At 33.8% G+C, this 23,928-nt stretch overlaps 1 protein-coding gene across 10 annotated transcripts in view; it reads left to right on the forward strand.

Moving 5' to 3' along the window:
* LOC129744023 (uncharacterized) overlaps positions 1-23,928 on the forward strand; it is a 724,779-nt gene that overhangs the window by 118,960 nt on the left and 581,891 nt on the right. For all 10 annotated transcript variants that reach the window (XM_055736329.1, XM_055736331.1, XM_055736338.1 and 7 more), the window contains exon 3: positions 1,449-2,684. The gene's annotated coding sequence lies outside the window, so the exon portion shown is untranslated. The remainder of the gene's footprint in view (positions 1-1,448; positions 2,685-23,928) is intronic.

Below are 23,928 nucleotides of genomic sequence, written 5' to 3' on the forward strand. Positions count from 1 at the left end.
CAGGAATACCAAAGGATTCAGTGACACTACAACTCTCAAAGCTGTATATTGCTCGCTTGTTCGCTGTGGATTGGAGTACAATATTCAAGTCTGGGCACCAAACACGATCGGAGGATTGAAGCTACTCGAGTCAGTTCAAAAGCGATTCCTGAGATACGCACTGCCTAACCTACCATGGAACGAACCTCAACGTCTACCACATTACCATGCTCGATGTGGAATTTTAAACATCGAACCGATTGGTTCACGTATTACACTACTTCGTCGTCTGTTTATATTCGACGTCATATCCGGTAATATTGATAGTGCTAGCCTTGTGGAAATGATACCGTTTCATGTACCTTCTCGTTCCTTACGGGGTTTTGAGCCTCTGAGATTGAACAACTATGGTAGGAACGAATTTTATAACCCGTTTGACATATCTTGTAAATTGTTCAACCAAGTGTATGTATATTTTGATTTCAATTTAAGTAAAGATAGTTTTAAGATAAGATTAAGTAATCAGTCTGTATGACATTAAATTGCCGTAGACAGTGACCAATAAAATAAAATAAGTTAATGCGATATTGTCGTTATTATACATCGGATTCAGATGAAACTTGGTACAAGAGAGTTTTGAGGAACGAGCAATGGATTTCAGTTATTAAATTCAGTGCAAGGGGCCGGCAAAGGGGGTTGTCCATATTAAACTTTCAATATTTTTGAAATACCGTCGTTATTTGACATCGGATTGGGATGAAAATTTGCACACGGTAGTTTTCGGGGACGGGCAATCGATTTCAGATGTCAAATATTTTGCCAGGGGACGAGTCGAAATTCATGCACGGGTGTTTTTTGGCACGGTTAATTGATTCCTGATTTGAAAATCGTAGCAGGCGACAGAAAATGTGATCGTCCAATATTTTTGCAATTATTAATTAACATTGGGAAATGCATCTGGAAAATGCTTGGTAATACTTTTATACAAACTGTTCATGACATATTCGAAGTTGAAAGCGAAACGGAGTTCGTATGGGATCAGCTAGTTAGATATAAAAGAAAAGTTCATATTTCTTCAAATTTATGAAGTTAGTTTTCCACATCTTACACAAGAATCACCGAAGAAATACGACTTACAACAATTTTTTTTCATAAAGGCATTAGTCGTAATAAACAGAGAGCGCGATTAGCGCCTTTAAGTATACAACAAACTACCAATCCGTAATCTCAAATGAATAATTCATAACAAAAAATACTAGGAAAAATCTACGTAAGTTCTTGAGATCAATAATTTAATACCTTCTTTGATTTTAAAAATAAATAATTAATCGGCATTTTAAACATAAAAGTTAACAGAATTCAAAACTTTCTTCAGTATTATAAGTCAGGATTGCATATTCAATTAATCTTCATTACCACTAGAATGTTTTCCAATTCTAATTGATGTTTTACCTTCTCAATTTTTGCAGGATTCTTCAACCAAAAACGCAAATGCCAACCCATAGATACGTTTAAAAAAATTCCCCACTCATCACGCGAAGTTCATCGATTAAATATTCATCCTTACCCATCCATTGGAATCGAAAGTACGGAAACGCAGGTGCTTTTATCCGACGGAATAAAGTGTGTCAGAGTGAAAAAAAAAACGAAGAAGATAACCAGCTTTTCGAGTAGGTACAAGCTCGAAGGACTCGACATTTTCAATTAAGGAGCTTTAACGAGATCCCCAACTTTTCTGATTCGTGTGCCGAGAGTATGTGCAGCATCCGGCAGCCAAAATGCGTATGTGATGAAAAACCTCGAGTGTCAATTTTAAAGTGATATCCTCGTTCTTCTAGAGAGCCATACGTGTGAAAGCACTTCTGCCCTACGACGAGTTGCTGCCACGTGGAGCGGAATCGATTAACGAAGGTCGAGTAGGATTGGGGATCAGGAGTCACTTTCGCCTTCTCCAGGCTGCTCTAACTGCCTAAATAGAACGAAGGAACGCGCCTTCGGATGTGTGAAAATCGAACCGGAAAAAGGTAATTCCCGGCAGCGTGTTCCTTATAGCTCTACATACATATATTTGGGTTAGTAGGTAGTCCAAAGTGAACGGGAAAGCCCACGCATCTCTCGAGAAAGTGATCGAAATCATGAGGACGACGACGAAGGCTCGTTTGGATGAATGCGCCCGGAGGTAGGCAACCGGTAGTAATAAAATACGAGAATCTTGCTCCGGGAAGATACGGTGGATTGGATTTTCCTCGAGGTTTAGTAAGAAAAAAAGAAAGAAAAAATAATCCGATGATTTGTCCCGACTGGGCCCCCAGTACGCGCGTATTCAATGAGCGTCGAGCGACGAGTGGAAAATTAAATTGGTGGTGAAATTTATTGGATTACGTTGGAGCTTGATCAAATTAGGTGCGACTCCAGAATCCCGAAATTTTAATGGAAAGAAGCAGCCCCTTAAACCTTGTGTGTAGGTTGTCGAAGTGCAAGAAGAAACTGGGTCCAGATCACGGCGTTGCTGCCTGACTGACTTTCTCGACAAGCCAGGCGCGAAGGCCAGAGAATTGAAGAAGATTAATTAATGAATTCAATTAGGAGGATCGATATTTCGCCACCGGCGACGGTGGTTAAACGGAAAGACTGATTGGTGGTTTTTATTCGCGTCCCGAATGATGATTGAAGCCAACCGGGATTGTGCGTTTTTGTGAATAAAGGTAAGTTGAATAAAGCTTTAACACTTTTATTCTTTTTGAGTTCAATCATAGTCAAAATAAAAATCATCTGATAACTATCCCAATGCCTAGAGAAAGTTTGACAGAAACAACAGCCAAAATAAAGGTCTCTTTAAGATATCCGTTTTTAAAAGTGCAGCTGCGTGCTTTCTAGTTTTCTAACAAAAAGGACAGAAAACTTACCTAGACGACTTAAAATTATTACACTAAACTTTGACATCATGGTCAATCAATACCTACATACTTACTAAATAAAAGTTGCATCATGAACACCAAAAGCATGTACGATCTCATAAGTTCACATAATACTGCAAAAAAGTTTAGCGGAACTTTTTTGCTGTTCAAAATGCAATTTCAAGGTCCATGGAACTGTATTCTTGATTGAGTTCAGCCAATACTCAACATTAGCTTACGTATTTGGTTTCTTCTTCTTTTTTTTAAATTTTAAAGTTGGTATGAAGAAAAAATATCTACTCGTTACGTCCTTCTCATTTTTTTTTAACATCAAGTAGCTACCAAAGGGATGCAAGTCTTTTTATACAGCTCAATAGTTTGTAGAAAATCTCCGCTGTACTCTTTTGTGTTCAATAGCAACTACGCAATATGGGAACTTTGAGGAAGATTTTAAGGCTTAATTCTGCTTCTTTCGAACTTCAACCTATGTTTGCAAAGTACACATTTAGTTCTGAAGACTATGTATAAAGTTGGAATAAAGTAGAAATGTTCCGGATAGCCTTTTTGAAGAAAAGTCATAACATAAATACAATAACAAATTTTCACCAAAATGTGCATCGACAACAAAAAAGATCATAAGTGAAAAATATAAGAATAATTTGAGGTTTTTTTCAAATTTTAACTCTATTAAAATATAAAAAAAATAGTGCCATTTACCACCAAAAAATCTGTTAAACACCCTATTCTCAAGAACAAAGCCAATGGTTTAGATGATGATAAACTTTCACAAGGAAAGCTAATTATTCATTCCTAAAGAAAGACCAATCATAGTGTTTTTTTTGGACCTTTATGAAAAAAAGTCGGCTTCTCCGAAATTTTGCCACATTATAGAGGAGACTCTCCCTTATCCAATGCACTACTCAGGAAAAAATCGATCGGGAGATCTGAAACAACTTTTTTTTTGACGATTTGCAAACAAAATACACGTGCAAAAGTTTGAAGTTTTCGCTTATAATTTTTCCTTAGAACTTAAAATGTTACTTTTTGGAGCTGAAATATCTTAATAAACTTTCTGCTCCCGCGTAGAGCCTCGTCACATATATGGAACCTAGAATTATTGAGTTGGAAAATCAATTTTATGGTTTCATGTTATTGAATGATTTAATTGTAACTTTCTTCACTCAACTCGAAACTACATGCTGTCTTCGGTAGGAATGTCATAGAGAATCACCGTGCTCTTGTTTATTTTCTACAGCGTAATCAGTTAATTTCAAAGCTAATTACAAATAATTTTTATTCTTAGCTGACCCGGTGTGCTTTGCTTTACCTTATAATAATCAATAATTTGTGTGAAAATAATTTCATTACAAATGAATTTTTGATATTTTTACAATGAGAGCTTTCTTCCCGTTTCTCCTCTGAAAGAAGGAGAGGTCTTGAAAAAAAAACTTCTCTTGTGAAAATTAGTTTCTATAGCTTGAAATTTTTTAATAGCTATACGATTAGACCTCCCCTTTCCCAGCTATGTACTGTACTGTACTGTACGTAATCTCTTCTTTAAAAAATAGAAAGATTTTTCGTACTTGAATATTTTTTCTTTCAAGTTATACAAGAAATTATGCGGAACTTCTTATTATGAAAGATGAGAACTTTTTTTTTTTCTATAACCGTAGAATCATTTCTTGTGCCCTTTCACTCATCCCTGTGGACTTAGGTAAATCTTATTTTATGAGCTTTTCAATTTATCAAAACAAACGTTTCCAACAAACGCACCTCTCTTCTCTTTCCTATCCCCTTTCCCAAATCATATTAGGAATATTTCTTGTATTTAAATACTCTTTGCAATTTGTTATCATCTGCTAGATTAGCACTCGAGTTACTATAAAAAATTGTATGGGAGCTGCCCTTCATCCTTCCTATCGAATCAATTAAAGGAGGAAGAAGGTTTAAAAATCAAAGAAACAAAATTCTACTCAAATACAAAAATATTGTATGAAAATCTCCCTCCTCCTTCCCCTCTGCCCGATGGAGTAAGGAAGGGGTCCCGAAACATTAAAAAAAAACATTATTCATTTTCGAATATACTTCCAAAAGAAGTTTGTTTCTTTTTTGTTCGATTAATTCTTTAGTAATGCATAAAACTGTATGGGAGACCCCCTCCCCCTTCTTATCCCCCCAGTGGAAGAACAGATGGGTATCAAACATCGTAGAAACTTGTCTCGTAACCTTATACCTTCCTATGTGAAATTTCGATTTATTTGCATGATTAGTTATCGAATGAAGCATTAGATTGTAAGGAAACCTCCCCCCCTCCCCTTTGTATCTCCCCCATTGAAGAGGGTGGAGTCCTAAATAATCATAGAAACATTTCTCGTATTCAAAGAGCCACCCATGTCAAATTTGGATCCATTTGCTTGGTTACTTCTCGAATTTATCAAAAGATAGTGTGGAGGAGGGGTGGAGGGAGGTGAAATATTTTTCCTACCTATATACCCTCGCATGCCAAATTTGATTCAGTTCGCTTGATTAGTCCTCGAATTGTGCAAAAAATTGTATGGAAGCTTACCCTCCCCGCATTTTTTTCTCCTCACTGAAAGGAGAGAAGGATACCAATACATTTAAGGAACATTTTTGGTACCTAAATACAAAATTTGGTTCCATTGGCATGATCGGTTCTCGAGCTATTCAAACATGTTTATTTTGTTTAAGTGCCTCTCCCCCCTTCCAGAGAGTGGGAGGGGTCTCAACCAATTATAGGAACCTTCCCCAGCTCTCAAAGACCCTTCCTGCCAGGTGTCACGCAAATCGGTTCATTAGTTTCCGAGTCTATAGGGAGCAAACAGACAGACAGAAAGTCATTTTTATGTATCTAAATTTTCAAAATGTTCTTCGAAATTTAGCATATTTGTTTAGAATTTTGATAAAACGAATTTTGTCAAAATTTTTGTAGTTATTGTTTATTTTTGAAACTAAATGACACAGACACAGAATCATAAATCTGGAGTAAGATGAAATTGAAAATGTAGAAATATTCATGTTTAGAGGATCACTCAATGAAATTCGCAATTCAACTAAAAAAGTGTTTTTATGATAGTAATAATTTGAGAATGATCAATGTTAAAATAATATTTTAAATTCAGGGTAATTCTTTCAGTAGAGGATAAAGTACATCCGAATCCAAAGTATGATATTTGGGCTAAATCTGTAGGAAAGGTTTAAATAAGAATTCCAAATCTTAGATTCAAATTGGAAAAAAATCAATAGTGGAACTCATTTTTTTTTCAATTGATCCTATTTAGTCAACTAAAGTTACCTTTTTTTAATTTTATTTTTATTCAAAATTCAAAAAAGTGTAGAGTGTAGGCGAAAGTTCATAAAACGCCCCATGTGGCTAATACGCGCCACTCGTGTTTTGAAAAATCTGTAACATTTTAAGCCTGTAAAATATTAAAATACCCCTGTGTCGTGAAAATTTCACAATTAAGGTTTTTTTCATTTCGATCTGAATTCTCACACTCTGAATAAGATGCCACAAAAAAGAGAAAAAAATAAGACAATATTTTCTGATACATCGATAGAGGATCTATTTTTTGTTTTTTTTACTTAAATTTTGGTTGGTTCATTTCAATCAAAGTGTCTGTAACATGGCCATAGGAAGGGGGGTATAACTAGGGTGGTCGGATTCACCAGTTTTTTTTTTAAATCCGGTATTTCGGTATTTGTAATTTATGAAACCGATAAAACCGGTAAAACCGGTATTTTTTCAAAGTTTTTCGATTTCATGAAAAGGTTTCGTCTAATTACAGTAGCAATGGTCAGAATTTATAACGCAACAGATTAGGCAACATTTTGATTTGAAAATAATGGTATTGTGTCTTTAAATTATCCTTTTGTCATAAATCTATCATCATCCTCATGATAATCATAATATTTATCATCGTCATTCCATTATTATAATTTCACTGTGAGGTTGCAGTAATTATTGAAGTTTCGTTTAATTTTCAACGAATTTTTGTCTTTTACTCTGTTATACAGTATTCAGATTTAGGAACAGATTTTACAGATTTAGTAAAAGTTTTTATAGTCTTTCATGAAAATGATATGAAATTTGATGTACCAAAATATTTTTCGTAAAAAAGACTTCATTAATTAAAAAACAAAACTCGAAACATTATTACAAACTTTTTGGTTGACACACAGAAATACAGATTATTGTTGTCTAAAATACGGATGTTTTTCCCGCAACCTTGGTCGTGATCGCATTAAGTTAACCTTTTCAAAATTAAAACGCAAATAGAAATAAAAATCTTTTAATGCACTAGTCAAAATTCAGCAATAAATATAGGTGTTTGGATCTGATCCATACGCTCTTTGTTGCTATAACACTGTTGCAAAATCTATAAAAACTTTGTTACTGCTTTGTCTTGAAAAGAAAAATGCTTTAACAGGGTTAAAAAAAAAACCAACAGAGTTCTTGAAAATTTTGATAAATAAATATCATACAAACATTCTAACATGTGTTTAAATACTGACTCTGTTGAAATATTATATGTTTTGAAATTTAGTAGGAAGTTTCTAAGCAATTTTCAACATTTATTGTTCGAAATTTTAATTTTTAAAGCTAGGCACTGCTTAGAACGACTTTGATATACATTTTTGCGTCTTTTGACTTAACTCCAGTTTTTAAATGAAAAAAAGTGATTATTGTGAAGCAATTTTAATTTTTTTGCAGCTGTATCTTTTTTTTTCTGTCATTGTATACCAAGGTTGCCGAAATCACAGAAAAATCTATAACTTCACTGAATTTTTAGCCAATTTTCATTACCGAAATTCAGGATAATTATCTTTAAATTGAACAAATATGATAAAATTAGTAATGTTAATTGATTTTTTTAAAGTATAATATAAAAAAGACGCAATTGACAAGACTTTTGAATGAAATGAATAAAAAAAGCATCACAGAAAACCGTCAGAGAATTTTTAATTAAAATCACATAACGTAATAATTTATTTCTTAAAGCACTGAATTTTTAACGGCAACCCTATTGTACACTTGTAAAGTCTTTAAATGTTGTGGAGCTTTAGTTCAATAGCTGAACTTAAATATGTAAAATTTCATGAAAAAAAATATAATCTAAGAAAGAGATGGCAGCTACTTTTCAATGCTTTTTTGAACGTTATAACTAGAGTTATAATTCAAAAGTTACATCGACAAGTTTTAGCAATTACCAAATCTAACATAAACTTTGCAGTAAGGTTTATTGAGCTGATCCAACAAAATTTCAGTATTTGTACTCATACATCTTGTGTCATACTTATTGCAATGCCATAGAATGATGAAAATTAATCGGAAATATTGGTTTTTGTATCGTCTCATAAGCCGGTATTTCCGGTATAGAGAAAAGGACGGGTTTACCGGTTTCGGTAAAACCAGTTAGACCACCCTAGGTATAACCTTCCTCCCCCATGAGTGTCCAGAAAAAGCAGGCGTAAAGTTCTATTCTTAACTCCAATTTTTCAATTTCTAATAAAATTTTGATGATTGAATAAGGTTATTCAAGATAAACAATCTTTACTCAGAACTGATGCCAAAACCTTGAAAACTAATCCCAGGTTAAGAATTCTGCTTTAGATTTCCAAAAATTTTCTCACTTGATGATAGAAAATTTATTTCTGTATACTAAATTTTACTTCCATTCTTTCGCGTATAGACTTTTTGTCCATGACGGTCATGAATAAATGCTAATAGATTCATCTCATTTCAGGGTTTGGGTTCCCTATTATTAATTTTAGGAATCTTGACTTTCAGCTCGCATCATCATTAAAAAATAGAATGGAAAAGGTGTTTTGAAATTGTTGTTCATATTTGGTTTGGCATTTCATCCAATATTTTATCCATAATTTTTGGAACTCATATGCATTTAAAAATTATTTTATGAGTTTTCAAGGTGACAATGAAAGATTTACCAGGTTATTATGCAAGACATGTTTACCCAATGAGGTACACTTTTACTAAGGTGGCGCAAAGGAACGCACACTATTGCACGTCGGAGAGAAAAAAGGAAAATAAACATAAACAAGTCCTGCATCGCGACGCGTCGTTGTCAGGGAGCTTCATTTATCCTAGGCAAAATGCGTCGCGAAAATGGTCGGTAGTGACGTCACTTCTGTCATGGTAACTATGTTTACGAAGAAAAAATTTTACTCCTACTTTTGCAACGTTTCTTTCTCATCACCTCTCTTTCCACCACATTGATGTTTACCATGTCATTTTGCAGCGTAAATTTCCCAGAAACACATAATCTTAGACATAATCTTAGGCAAGGTAGTCTTTTTTTTTCATTTCAGGAAGAAAATGTTATGTTCCAGAAGTGGACAGTGAAGTCCATATTTCCTTTTATTTTTCTTCAAAACGATTGTTAATGTTTCCACTTAGATAATTTTTTGTATTGCGTTATAAGTAATCTTGATCACTTTCACTCATTCATGAGCTTAATCTGAATTTTGAGTAATAGTGCGGAATATGAGTTCAGGTACAGAATTTAGAGACAAAATCATATTTAAAATTCAGATTACAAGTTGCAAGAGATCGTAGATTTGTAATATGGATTGTCTACTCAAATCCACCATAAATCATTGAAATCAAAATTATTTTCATATGTTTTAAAAATTCTACGAAGCTTTTAATCTTTAAAATGTCCAACGTGATTCATACTATTGTTACAGGTTTCTTAATTACATAACCGTAGCTTCAGAAAATTTCTTTTTTTTTACCAAAAGATATCAAATAATAGAAACAAACAAAGAATGTTTGAGGAAAAATCATTAAACGTTCAAAGTAAAAAAAAACTAAAATTTATTGCCAAGGTTAAAAAGTTTCTTAGCGATTCTTCCAAAATGGTTAAGACGGCATCACAAGCGAAGAAGTTTATTATATATTATTTTCTCTCCGATCCGAATTAACCTATTTTTCAAGCAACTAAATAATTGATGATGCAATTTATCGCACGTCTGGATGCTCTTTTGATTTACTCCAGCTCCACAAAAATGGAGTAAAAATCCTCGATCTTTGAACTTGTCTCAGTCAGCCAAAAATGCCCGTTGAAATGCTGCCACCATTTTTTTTTTATTTCATTCTCCTATCTTCCCCTCGGTTTTTATTATTGGTGCATGGATAAACAACACTTTATCGGATTAAGGCATGCTCTCTTGCTGGTGACATAGCAATGATTTCATAAAACTTTGTGTTTTACCGAATGGCATGGCGAGGTTTTTTTTGCTGTTTTTTTGTTATTTCGTGACGTTGATAAGACACAATCGTAAAAAGATCTGGCGAAAACAGAGACAGCACTAAAATGGATTGACGATGTCACCTGCTGCTGCTGCAAGGATATATTTTTTGAAGCTTAGACGTTCAACACTTTTCTTGTTGGGAATATTCCACAAAAAAAGGTATGTACAAGTCGTACAGAAAAAATCACTTGTTTGTATGAAATAATCAATACTTCAACCAAAACTGTAATTGTTTCTTATAAGAAAATTAAAGATTGTTTTTCATTTTTTTCAAATAAACTTTGCAACTTAGTCCCTGGTAGGTGCACATTATTTTTATTTTTTCATCGCAATAGAAGTTGCACGCTCCGTTGAAAAACGAAACGATAAAGCTAAGCACTGAGACATGTTTTATGAGTCAAAGGATTGTGTCATGTTGTATGCTTTGGATCCTGAAATGAATGTTTCACTGAAACAGATGAAGAATACTGTATTCAATAGAGATTATTCAATATGTGCTTTGTTAACTTTGGGATTTTTTAACTAATTACTGCACAATGGTCATTTGAATATGAATATTATGAAAAAAATATGTTAAGACTTAGTTCAATTTTGTATAAATGTTATTTAGGTTTTTTTTATCATGAATTTCTAAAATATTGAAAACCTTTTCAGAGCTGAAGACTGATTCTGTACATTCGATGCTTGAATAGGAACAATTTTCTATTTCCGAATCACCTAACAAGTCAACATTGTAAGTCTACCAAGAGCAGGAAAGTCACATCCTTCCTTTCATAGCTTGGTGCAAGGTGCTAACATTGTTAGTCAACACCAGAACAAGCTATAATTTACATAATAAAATTGTATGCCCTGAATCAATTGCAATGTAGCCATCACACTTACACAATGTTCGAACACACATTCACACATACACGCAAAACCGAACACCCGATGGTTGAAATGTTTCAAAATTCATCATTACGGGCACGTACTTACAACACGATATGATGGGCTTGATGCTTTGGGCTATGAGGTGGGTTGGTGGAACATTCCTAAGCATTCTCGCTCGATAAAGCCCATCTGCGTGTGCTTGAATGGTTGCTTGAGAAAGTAACAGCTGTTTTTGCCATAATTGAGTGAGAATTATTGCTGAAAATTTTATGTACCAATCGGCACTTTCGAGTCGAGAAATGGTCTTGGCTTCGGAGGGTTTTTGGGGGCACCACAAATTATTCTGGCAGGGCTTCGGTTCAGTAGACTGAAGCTCATTCAGCCGAAAATGTTTAAGCTAGTTGGAATTTCATAGAATCGATTGAGTGTATGCCGCTTCCAGGATCTAGCTTGTAGAAAAAAAACCCCAAATAATTAGAAGAGAATGAGTGTTTTTAAAAAAAATTTAAACTTCATAATTCTTTTAATAAAAAAATTAGTTCTCATGACGGTTTCAAAAGAGAAAAATGTGTTTTCTACCTTTATTCTCAATATCACTGTTTTTACTCCATTTAACAGTATTTTGGTATGAAACTATTTACCTTAAGAATAAGTTGTTCATGTCCTGTCACATTTACTTTCAATTTTTACTTGATATTGTTCGCCATCTTTTTGGTTATTTGCATTTAAAATAGTTATTTAATTATTTTTCCTGAGAGTGGCTCCAGAGAGTTGGGTGTATGCACTTTTGTGTTGATGTCAAATATTCTTTGTATGATTGCTATTTTGATTCAGTTTAGCACTTGGGTTGTAATTATTACAACGACATTTTGAAAATTTACTCTTTTATGTGATGTTTATAAGTTCCTTATAAATTTCTTAATCAAGATATTGTGTAAAACATGGCTATTAAGTTGTCAAATTTAAACAAAATTAAGTTATTCTAACTCAAGTTTTAAATAAAGCCTTTAATTTTGGTTAGAAAGTTAATGATAAATTAACTACTTGTAACGAGATCTCACTTTTTGCATTACGGGAGTATAAGCAAACACAAACAAACACAAATTATCAGAATTTTGATAAAAGATAACGATATTTTTAAGGCAAAAGTTTAACATACACTCGGTTACATGAATGCCAAATCGTTAAGTTTTTTTTCAGATTATCGGTTAATTTAACTGGTATTTTGGAATCATAAAATGGTGTGAATAGGGTAAGGTTGGCAGAATTTTTTCAGCACATAGCCAGGCCGGACAAATCCGGGCGATTTCATATGATAACCTGGCAAAATCAGGGCATTTAATTTCAAAACTATCGAAATCCAGGCTATATTCAGGAAAATTTAGTCAGACCCAGAAATCATTCAACAAAAATCAAGAAAAAAATTTGTTTATCAAAATTTATCGACGCATTTACATGTTTTTATATGAAATACTAGCTGATCCCATACGAACTCCGTTTCGCTTTCAACTTGGAATATGTCATGAACAGTTTGTATGAAAGCCAATTGCCAAGCATTTTCCAGATGCACTTCTGAATTCATTGTTAAGTAAAAATTGCAAAAAATATTGGTCGATCACTTTGTCTGTCGTCTGCTACTAAATTTGAAATCAGAAATCCTTTGACCGTGCCAAAAAACCACGTGTATAAATTTCGATTCGATCATTGCATAACAACGCAATTATTGCCAAAAAGCTCAACCCCTTTCGGGGGCTCTTATACAATCTTTGATGACTGAAATCGATTTCCCTTCCCTCAAAACTCCCGTTTGCAAATTTTCAAAGCAATCCATTATATAATAACGTAAATATTGCTAAAAACAGTGAAGAATTAATTTATATGGACGACCCCTTTCGTCGGCCCCTGACAAAACATTTGACATCTGAAATCGGTTGCTCGTCCCTGAAAACTACCGTGTGCAAATTTTCATCCCAATCCGATGTAAAATAAAGACGATATTGCAAAAATATTGAAATGGACGACTATGATGATATGGACGACCCCCTTTGCCGGCCCCTTACACTGAATTTAATACCTGAAATCCATTGCTCATCTTTCAAAACTCTCGTGTACCAATTTTCGTCTGAATCCGATGTATAATAACGACAATATCGCATCAACAGTGAACAGTTAATATGGACGACCCCTTTGGCCGACCCCTGATTTTAGTTTTGATAAGTGGAATCAGTTGTTTATCCCTAATAACTCCTATGTGCAAATTTTCACCCCAATCTGATGTATAAAAACGTCAATATCACTAAGATACTGAAAATTTAATATGGACGACCCCTTTTGCCGGCCCCTTACACTAAACTTGATACCTTAAATCGATTGCACGTCACTCAAAACGATCGTGTACCAATTTTCATCTGAATACGATGTATAATAACATCAATATCGCAAAAACTGCGATCAGTTAATATGGACGACCCCTTTGGCTGACCCCTTACACAAAATTTGACACCTGAAATCGATTGCTCGTCTTTCAAAACAATCATGTGCAAATTTTTAACACGATCCGACGAAAAGTAACGTCAATATCGCGAAAACAATATTTGTGTTCTATGGACGACCCCCTTCAGAAGGGGTCATCCGAAAATCTAAAAACATTTTTCATCCTTCCTGGTCCTAATGAGCATCCATGCCAAATTGCAGCTCTCTAGCCCTTAAGACGGCTGAGTCTATAGAGGACAAACAAACAAACAAACAAACAAACAAACATACAGAAATTGCTTTTTATATATATAGATATATACATCCATTCAATAAAACCTTTCATGATTATTTCTATAAAAATTACACAAAAAATTCAATTTTCGATGTCATAATTGAAAGTTTGTTTTTTTTTTGTTTGATTTATCAAATGAAGTGTATAAATCCGGGCAAACTGAGGACATTTTTCAATGAAAACGGGGCAACTGGGCTGAGCTGGACTGTTCCCAAATTTTACATTAACAATCCGGGCAAACTCGGATAAAATCAAATCTGGCAATCTGGCTACATTTGAATACGGACATATTGGGGTGAAATGGAAAAAGTGTGTGTTTGGAATATCTGAAATTTTTTTTTCTTCAGGGCCAACAAATCCCTTGAATCAAGGCGTGAATGCAATTATGATTTCATTAAACATAAATTTCATGACAATGTAAAAAAATATGTAGGCTAGGAACAATTATCAAATGTTTTTTGTTTGTTATCCCTTACCCCCCGTTTTTTCCGAAAATCCAAAAAATAGGTATTCATTATTTTATTGAAAAAATAATAAATTATATTTTGATTTTTCAAAAGTTCGAAGAGTTGAGAATGCGGAAGTCAAACGGCAGGTGATAGGAATGGAATCATCTTTTGTATTTGTAATTTTCGTATAGCTTGGAATCCTCTGGACCAATTTCCAAATTATTTGAAATTAAATCACACCGTTAACAAGCTTTTAAATAGCTTTCAAATAATGTGGGCATAAGAAACAAAGCTCTTTGAGAATATGCCGATTTCTGTGGAGGACATCTTTCGGCCAGTTGGTGCAAATGTTAGATTTTTGAGAGATATTAATAAAAATATTTTTAAAATAATTTTTAAACGGTTCTTATCCTTGGAATAAACATGATAATTTAATTTTTTAGGAAAGCTAACATATTTTTCCAGAATTTTCTGTTATTGTTATTAGTTCTATTCAGTTGATCAAATTTTTCAGTTAATACTTTACTGCATGATTGAATCCTGCATCGAACTGTTCAATATATAAGTTATCACCATTTCAATCTAAGCCAGCCTAAATCATACGACAGAAGAAATTCAGCGACGCATCGGGATCAAGAGGCACATTTTATGCTGACGCTAGCTGCGCGTATCCAGAGACACATTCTATGCTGACGCTATCGGCGCGTGGGAAAACCGTATCATTAGTAGTAAGAAAAATATGTATGCGATTGACATAAATAGAAATAAAAATTGATTGACCAGTTCAGTCTTTGGTTGACCGTCAGATTGATAGTTGCTTTTTTAAAAAGTCTATCACAGCCGAAAACTCATAACTTATATTCTAGTTGTAGTTTGTGTGAATTTTTTGAATAAAAATGAGTTCAAAAAACAAAATCAAGGACACATTTTAACCATACAGAGACAGTTAAATTTTGATCAAATATATTTGCCATGTCTGCAAATTTGATCTAAAAAAGGATTCTCTACACATGAACCCTATGAAAAAGGAAACACTGCATATTGATCATTTAATCAAGATAACAAACTAGGGTAAATGATCTTGAGCGAAACCATTTACTGTTCCTAAGATCTCTAGGCAAAGATTATTTGGTCGGAATTACCAGACCGAACTGAAAGTCATCAGCATTTTTTCGAGACACTTGAACTTCATGTGCAAGTATTTTCATCTAGAAACATAATCTTTGACGTTTATGAGCTAGAATCAATTAATAATAATTCAAGAAATTCATTTGATTCATTCGTATTTGGTTTCGCGATCTAGGATATGAATAACTAAAGATTTAGTCTCTGTTGTTTTTAAATTTTCTAATGGCACTCATTCCGGTCTGGCTGGCCATTTATGAATCTTATCGAAATGCTGAAAGAACACTTTACAAGATCTTTTCATACACGCTTTGTTATTTTTGCAAAAGTTTTTGAAATGAAATAATGATAATAAAACCTAAAAGCTTTAAAAACAAACGCATTTCTGCTGCTATTTTAACTTATCTATGTTGACTTTGAACGTCAATTTATGTAACCCTTGACCATTATAATCTGATTCTTAATGAATAAAATGGTAGAAAAGCTCATAGAAAAGCATTATTCGGGTATTTGTAACAAGTTTTTCATCAAAATATCAATTGAATGCGTAGTTTTTAAAAGTTTAATATGATCTTGAGTGGAACCATCTTTGAACTTGAGTGGAACTACTAGCTTCCAAAATACACCGCTAGGTACGCTGCCTTATGCCTTATGTCTCACACGCGGTTTTTATCCCTGAATGTATGCAGCACCTTTGTATTTCTCTTATTATATCAGCTTTGGGGACAGAAAAGATGCAAAATTAAGTTCAAATAGAACCAAAACATACTTTAATTGGCGTCACGGAGTACCAAACCAGGCACACAAAAAGTTTAATTTTTTGGGTTGCAAGAAATGTTTTTTGATTCTTTCTTCCAGAGGGACGACGGGAAGGAAGAGGAAGGATTGTATACATAGTTTTTGACATAATTCGAAAACTAATGAAGCCAATAAAGTAAAGTCATTATGAGAATCAATCTTCATTGCCATTACTATTCGAACTTTAAGCAGCAGGTTTCATTTAAAGAGGTTGCTCTTGATGTTGAAATTTCAAATGGAAACGATATCCTCAAGTGTAGCAAAGCACACCGGGTAAATTATTTTATTATATGTACTTAACGATTCAGTTGGTGGCCTGGTATTGAAACCCCTATCCGATTCCCTTGTGTTTGATGTTTACACTTGAGCTCGAACTCATGGAAATCGGATTGGGAAATAATTTTTTTGTCAATTGAGCTAAATACTTAAGGTTTCCATTATTTTTCAATTTAAATAAATGTTATCGTGATTCATAAGAAACTGGAATTTATCATCAACTTTATTCTATGAATGAGTTGTTTAGAGCAAGGTTGGCGAAATTAGAGAAAAATCTGTGATTTCACGGAATTTTGAGCAAATTTTTATCACATAATCTGAGTCACAGAGCACATAGTTTTGAAATATTCACTAATTTTTCAGATTTGTATAAATTTTGAATGGATTTCCAAAATTATAATTTTTTGGTCAATATAAAATTTAGGATTTTTACTTTGAATAAGAAAATGATGATAAGATTTTCAATGTAAACTGGTTTTTCCAACTAAAATTAAAAAAAGATCCAATTTATCATGAATTTTAAACGAAGTCAATGGAATTGGCATCACAGAAATCCATCACAGAATTTCTGAATAAAATCACAAAAAAAAATTTTATCTCAAAACACCTTGATTCAGAGCAATGTATAGTTATTTTTTTTGTATAATCTGTAATTTAAGGCATCTTCTTTTATATTACTGACTTTGTCGTTACATTAAAAAAAGTTGTTCGGGGCAATATGACCTTAAACGCGCGCATTAAAATATAATCAATCAAATATTCTAACGAATTTAATTCTTCAGATGAAAAAACAAAAATATCAGTTTAGACAATCGATTCTTTCAAAATAAGATTCCTAACTGTACTTTCTCGAAGCGATATCTCAGAAAGGAAGCTAGATACACGAACTTTTTTGACATTTCCAAAAATGAAGATCTCTATAATTTTTCATTTTAAGATTTTTGAATAAACTCCTCGTCCTACATGAGGAAATAAACATGCAAAAAAAATGATGCTCCATTTACAAATTCGTAAAAATCATCCATTATTTACATCTCGATAAATATGAAGTAACCAGAGTCACCCAGCAAAAAATAAGGAAAATTAGTCGGTTACGGTCGCTTGAGCTTGAAAGCTTATATTGAAATAATAAAAAGGGTGGTTCTACAGGTAACATCTGTCATAAAATTTGTCATTCTGTTCAATTATGTTCATTCCCAACCGATAGTGATGAATTATTAACCCTGCAAAGCTGTTCGGGTCAATAAGACCCGAAACGCACATTTCAAACATCTTTATCATCATTCCAATATACTAATGAACTGGTTTTATTTTACAGACCAAGTGTGTTCTATGGAAATAATGATCAAATTAACCCCAAAAAATTAAAATTTGAATTTTGAAAACCGGTTCATTGGGAAATGAAATACATTTAAGCAAAGCCAAAATTGGATGTCGTTTTTTTAAAGTTAGATTTTTTTCTACCGGAAGATCTGAGATAGCAGTCTAAACTTTCATTGGACCCCAACATATCTATACATTGTCGGATAGATGGATTCTTGACAATTTCAAACATCAAGCAACCAAAATTCCCATAAAACAGATACAAAAACGCTTACTCAGCTCCATCTTTTATATGAAGTACGTTCTATGCAGCTCAAAATTTAAGTTCTTATTGATACTTTCAAGTTCCAAAACAAGTCTTGATGATCTTCTATTCAGCTTCTAGCGGCCTTTTAATTCAGCTTCCATAAAATAGCAAAATGAGCAAAAAATCTCTCTCTATCTCAACTGCACCCTTGGCTTCGGTTCATATCACCTTCTTTTGATTATTCACTATATTCGATACATGGTGCCGCCATTATGCCAAATTGCTCAATTGCTTCTTTCCTACAGTTCCTACATATATCGCATCAGAATGGTCACTCAATTACCAAAATATTTATTGAAAAAAAACTTGCTCGGCTTGGGGATCGAACCCCAACCTTCGTGGTGAGAATCGAACACGCTACCCCTAGACCACGCCTAGATGTTGTTCTAACTGGAACTAAAACTCGAAGTGGTGGTTTGATTTCTAAAGCACATCAATGCACTTTTTGTGACAAATCCCGTTTTGAGCACTTTTGTGCCCTTCATGTGACTTACCAAACCCCGTTTTGAGCACTTTTGTGCCCTTCATGTGACTTACCAAACCCCGTTTTGAGCACTTTTGTGCCCTTTATGTGACTGAAGTCCCGTAGAAAGTACGTATAAATCACTATTGCAACTTTCAAGTTCATTGATGAGCACATAGAGATCACTCATGGGAATTGGGCAAAACATGTCACATACAACGTACATATTGATTACTTTTGCAACTTTTAAGTTCATTAATAAGTAAATAATATTCACTAAAGGGAATTGGGCAGTTGATACTCTTTGTCAGCCAAGATGTAACTTTCAATGCCTTCATTCCAAAAAATATGTGATCTTTGGTTGCTTGGGAATAAATGACCTTCACAAAGAATATAATATCTAAATCGAACGAAATCAAACTGGAACTCAAATTTTCCCGAAACGGATATTTAGCGAACGGCTTTGGAAGGTTAATGAAGAAACTGATAAAGCGACCAATTCTCGTATTAAATTATAGAATTTTAACAGATTGAGGATTTAATCTGAAGTAAATTTTACTTTACGCATTTTGTTACCCTGAGCACAACTCTGTTGCTCTGTTAAATTTTATTTTTCAATAATATTATAAGAAATCAAATACGATACTTCGATTAACTCAAGAATTTTAAATCTGCACATTACATCCATTTTATGCTGAAATACGGCTGAGCGAATTTTTGAAATCTCTCGGTTCGCGGTTCTCTATGTGACAAAAATATCACAAAAAAATGAAATTAGGTTAGTTTATATTAGTTTTCTTGTCTTTATGGAATAAATCATTCCTTAGCCCAGTTTTATAATATTTATAATAATGATATCGGAAATCAAAAACTTGTTTACCTTTTAATAAATCTTATACGAGCCAAAATATAGCTGGCATAGTGAAATTTCTTTATTTCAACCAAGATGGTTACGATCTTTGTACAAAAACGCCACCTTTTTTTACCATTTTTTCAAATTAAATCATAACACATATTAGTGTGAAAATATGAAAGATACCAAACAATTGAGAAAAGTGGTTAAGTAGTTCCAGGAATTCTCATTTTGCTTTTTTTTAATGAATATGTATGAAAAAGTAAGTGCAAAACTATAATCCTTGTATCTTTATTCACGTGCGTCAAAACTCCTCAAAGTACATTACAAAATATATATTCAACTTAAAATCTTGACGCACTAAAGTTTGTGAGGTTTAACGGTGTTGCCGGAATAAAACTCGATTTCTTTGGAAAATTTTCACTTTTCCATAGAAAGTTTCATAGAAATTGAATGGTCTATGGGGGTCGCCTAAGAGTTATACGAATGAGCTATAATTTTGTCAGTAGTCAGTACTGGTTTATCATTGATTTGATCAAGATTCGGGAGTGGGAGCTAGGTTTCATGGAAGTTGGGAAATCCTATTGTACATATTATTGTACATAAAACTCGCAAGATGGTCCAAGAAAAATTTGGTTTTCAATTTACGCTGCAAATCTAGGAAATAAAGAACTTAATAAGATTTTCTTTAATACTTTTGCCCCTGGAGTTAGGCACCAGTAGTAACACTTCTTTGAATTTGAAAGCGGTTGTGGAAAATGATAATAACCGGACTGCAAGATGTTGCTCAATTGAAGAAAACAGTTTTTCGTGAAAAGCTGTATAATGAATGGTCGAACAGCGTAGTGAGGGTGTATTTACAAATGACCTGAGAGAGCAGCTTTTAAAAGTATTAAAAAGGAATTCATGCACACAGTTTCAATATTGATGAATGGATTAAAGAAATCTTAAATTTTCGGAAAAATAAAGTTCGTTAAAAGGCATAAGTCCCCTGGGCAACAGTTATCCTTCAATATGGCTTACGATTGACATTAAAATAACTGTTAAAATAAATATTTGACTGCAACAGTAAAAGCAATTTATTCGATACCATCAAATACCTTCCTTCTTCTCCTGGCATAAGGCAAACAAACTGCCAAAAACCACATATCGTTATTGCCTGCTCGTTTCAAGCTCAATTTCTCTTCGGTCGGTACGTACGTTACACTTCATATGTATGTATGTTAGTATGTAGGAATGGTACGAACCACATTTTGAGGTTAAAACCATTTTCGCAAAATGGCGCAATTACAATCAGAGAGGGCCGACATTCCGGCAAATGCTCCCCGGAGTGTTTCAGAACAGAACAACCAGGTTAGTGGGACTCAGGTCGGGTTTGTCATGCTGAGACGTCTTTCCACTTTTAGCGAGACTCAACTTTAAGATTAGATTAGGCCCGGCAGTGACTTGCACTGGGCTTGGTAAGTGCGGGTCGTTGTTTTCTTTTTTGTTGCTTCCTTCTGCCACTTGTTACCGTGAATCGGGAACCGGGGGACAAAACTTCGGAAAATGGGACAACTTTCCAGCTGCTCGCTGCTCTCCCTCAAGGGGGACGAGATACACTTTCGAGCTCTGTTGTTTCCCGGTTTGTTTTCTTTTCCGGAAGCTGGCAAGAAGCGGCCCGGCTGATTCAGACTCTGGCAAGGTTTGCCACCGGATCGGAACCATGTTAAATTATTCATGAAAAACCTTCGTTAGAATTGCGCCTTTCCGAAAGATAAACTTTATTTGCCGTTTCGTTTTTATTTTGCTTTTTTTTTGCTGGGCCGATGTTTCGTTTCACCATATCCTGAGCTTTCTTCGAGTCCACTCGATGGCGGATGCCCTCCCATTGCCATTTCCATTGACTAGGAGTTTGAGTTTGGGTCGAGTTTGTTTTGTTTCCTTCTGAATAATCTTGTTGGACTGTTTGCATAAAACGTTTGATATCCTGGAAGAGACGCAAATTGAAGAATAATATTTCTGTTTGACGAAACACTAGAAACAGGGGTCATCCATGTTTGCTTTTTGGGGGACAAGATAACATGAATTTAGTAAAAGTACACATTTCTATCTTCATTCAAAGAACGTGAAGAGACCAAGAAGTTTGATTGAGGATTAAAATAAAAATAAAAACTTATCGTTCAAGATGCAAAACTAAAATTAGTGGAATTCGAAAAATAACACAAATTCTTTTTCGAAATCCTGAAAATTACATGCATCCTTAATTAGTGTTTGCTTGAATGCTTCATCGAAATATGTATGTCAATGTTTGATGACCCTCAATTCTGTCGCTTTGAGAGTGTCCTTCCTCGTATTACCTTAACGACACAAAAATGGGCTCCACTGGGTTCCAATGAACTTTGTTCCCTTCATTTATTTTTCGCACATTCAAACATTTCCTGGAAGCTCAACCGGACTTCACTTTTCGGTGTAATAACAGCTCAGAACGACTCTCTACTAAGAGTCAGCAGCGATCAGCACGCGTGGGCAGTGTTAAAAAGAAAAGTTTATTGTTTTCCTATATATTTTGTTCGTTCTTATGGTCTTTACACATTTTTCTGCACACATGCTCTGACTATGAGGGGGTGAATACTTTCTCGCAGCAGGACGCTGATTGAGTTGGCGAAACATTCTTTTTTTTGAACACCCACTGCCAATCCAAAGCTGTCATCGTGTGGTGTTTTCTGGATCTGAGCTGTTAAAGTTCTGCGGGATGCTGTTAATTAAAAAAAATCACACGAATCACCTCATTGGGTGGCTCGATTTTTCTGATGAAATTTATTTTCGTTCTGGCTAGTCGTCCCATGTTTTATTTTTGAAATTTTCAGGTTAAATCAAACTTGCGCTCAAAATTCTAAACTTTTGCATAAGGATTGCAACTAATTGATGCAAGATGGCATAAAAAAACATGTCAAATTTTACCTGAATTTAACAAGTAGATATTACACAAATATTACATGAGTTCTTTGCAATCAATAAAAAAATTTAAAATCGAAATTTTTATTTTGATGCCACATGACTAAAAAATGCATAAAACATCGTGACGTGATTTTGTATCGAATTTTTTCTTGCAAAAATTGACTATCTAGGGCTAAGCCGTTTTTCGGAAAACTTCCTATAAAGTCCCTTCCTGGCAAAAAAAAAATCAAAACAACTCCAGATCTCGACGTTTTGTGCATTTCTAAGCCATATAAAAAATAAAATTTCCTTCTAGGAAAAAAGTTTGACATTACATTAATCATACTGCTTTCGTGCTAGTAATTTGGGAAAGAAAACTAGAAAATTGGAATTAAAACGAAAAGTAAACCAGTTATGGGGCCCCCGTGAAATAATATCACGAATAGTTTCACTTTATAACAATTCAATTAGAGTATGAATTGTAGAATTTTCCCGTATTTATGTGGACTGAGAAAAACAGGATAATTTTTTTTCGAAACCTGGCGGAATCGGGGTCCTTGAAATTTTTAACACAAAATCCAGACTAAGCAGAATTCAGTTATTATTTAAAACAATTCGACAAGACACAGAAAGAAAAATTCGTGTTATTAAAGATTGAAAACGAAACATCGTTTATGATCTAAAATAACATCGACGTTACATCGAGGCGTGTAAATTTAAACCAGAAATGATGCACGAAAAGGGATCAGCCTTTTGTCGTGTAAAAATGCACAGCGATATTAAATTGAGGATTTTTTGGGATATTTGCAATTTTCATAATATATTGAAATATTTTGAGTCATTTGAGAAGAAAAATGCACTTGTTTACTGTAATTAAACATTTATTTAAAAAAAAGCTTCGCCACCCAAATACAATTTTTGAACAGCCATAACTTTTATGTTTTAAGTCCAATCGAGTTGCAGTCTTGATTGAAATTTTAATAAAATCATCATAATCAAGCAAACGATAGGTAAAAAAAAAAAGTTTGATTAAACACCAGTTTTTTATGCTTCTTTAGAACACTATGTCTTAGAATCCCTTTCACATTTGAGATTCAGTGCAACACCTTCCTGTTGTCCGATTCCGCTCAAATTTGGCATATGGTCTTTTGATGATTCCCTTAAACCATCCAAGTTAGTTTTTGGCAAGTGTTATGATTTTAAAGTAGGTATTTATCAAGACGAATTTGATAAATTGAATAAAAAATATCCCAAATTGTGATTTTTCTTAATGATTTAACCGTGAATAGCTCTTCACACGAAGATACAAACAACATGCTTTGTTCAGCAAAGTTGAAGTGCACAAAAAAAATGCATATTTTGATGGCATTCCAAGACACTATGTGATTTTGGGAAACCCTACCGCACATGTCCGAATAAATCCGGGGAATCTGGAATGCTAACCCTTCGATATGTTAAATATCATTTTCTTTTCACAATTCAATACAGAAAAAAGTTTTTAGGAATTCTTAGTGAGTCAAACATAATGAATGAATGAATCTGATAAAAAAATTTTCACATTCATATAAAAACTTAATGATTTTAAACTGGCGGCTAGAATAACTTTTCT

Source organism: Uranotaenia lowii, chromosome 2 (assembly GCF_029784155.1).
Source record: "Uranotaenia lowii strain MFRU-FL chromosome 2, ASM2978415v1, whole genome shotgun sequence".
NCBI classification, from domain to species: Eukaryota; Metazoa; Arthropoda; class Insecta; order Diptera; family Culicidae; genus Uranotaenia; species Uranotaenia lowii.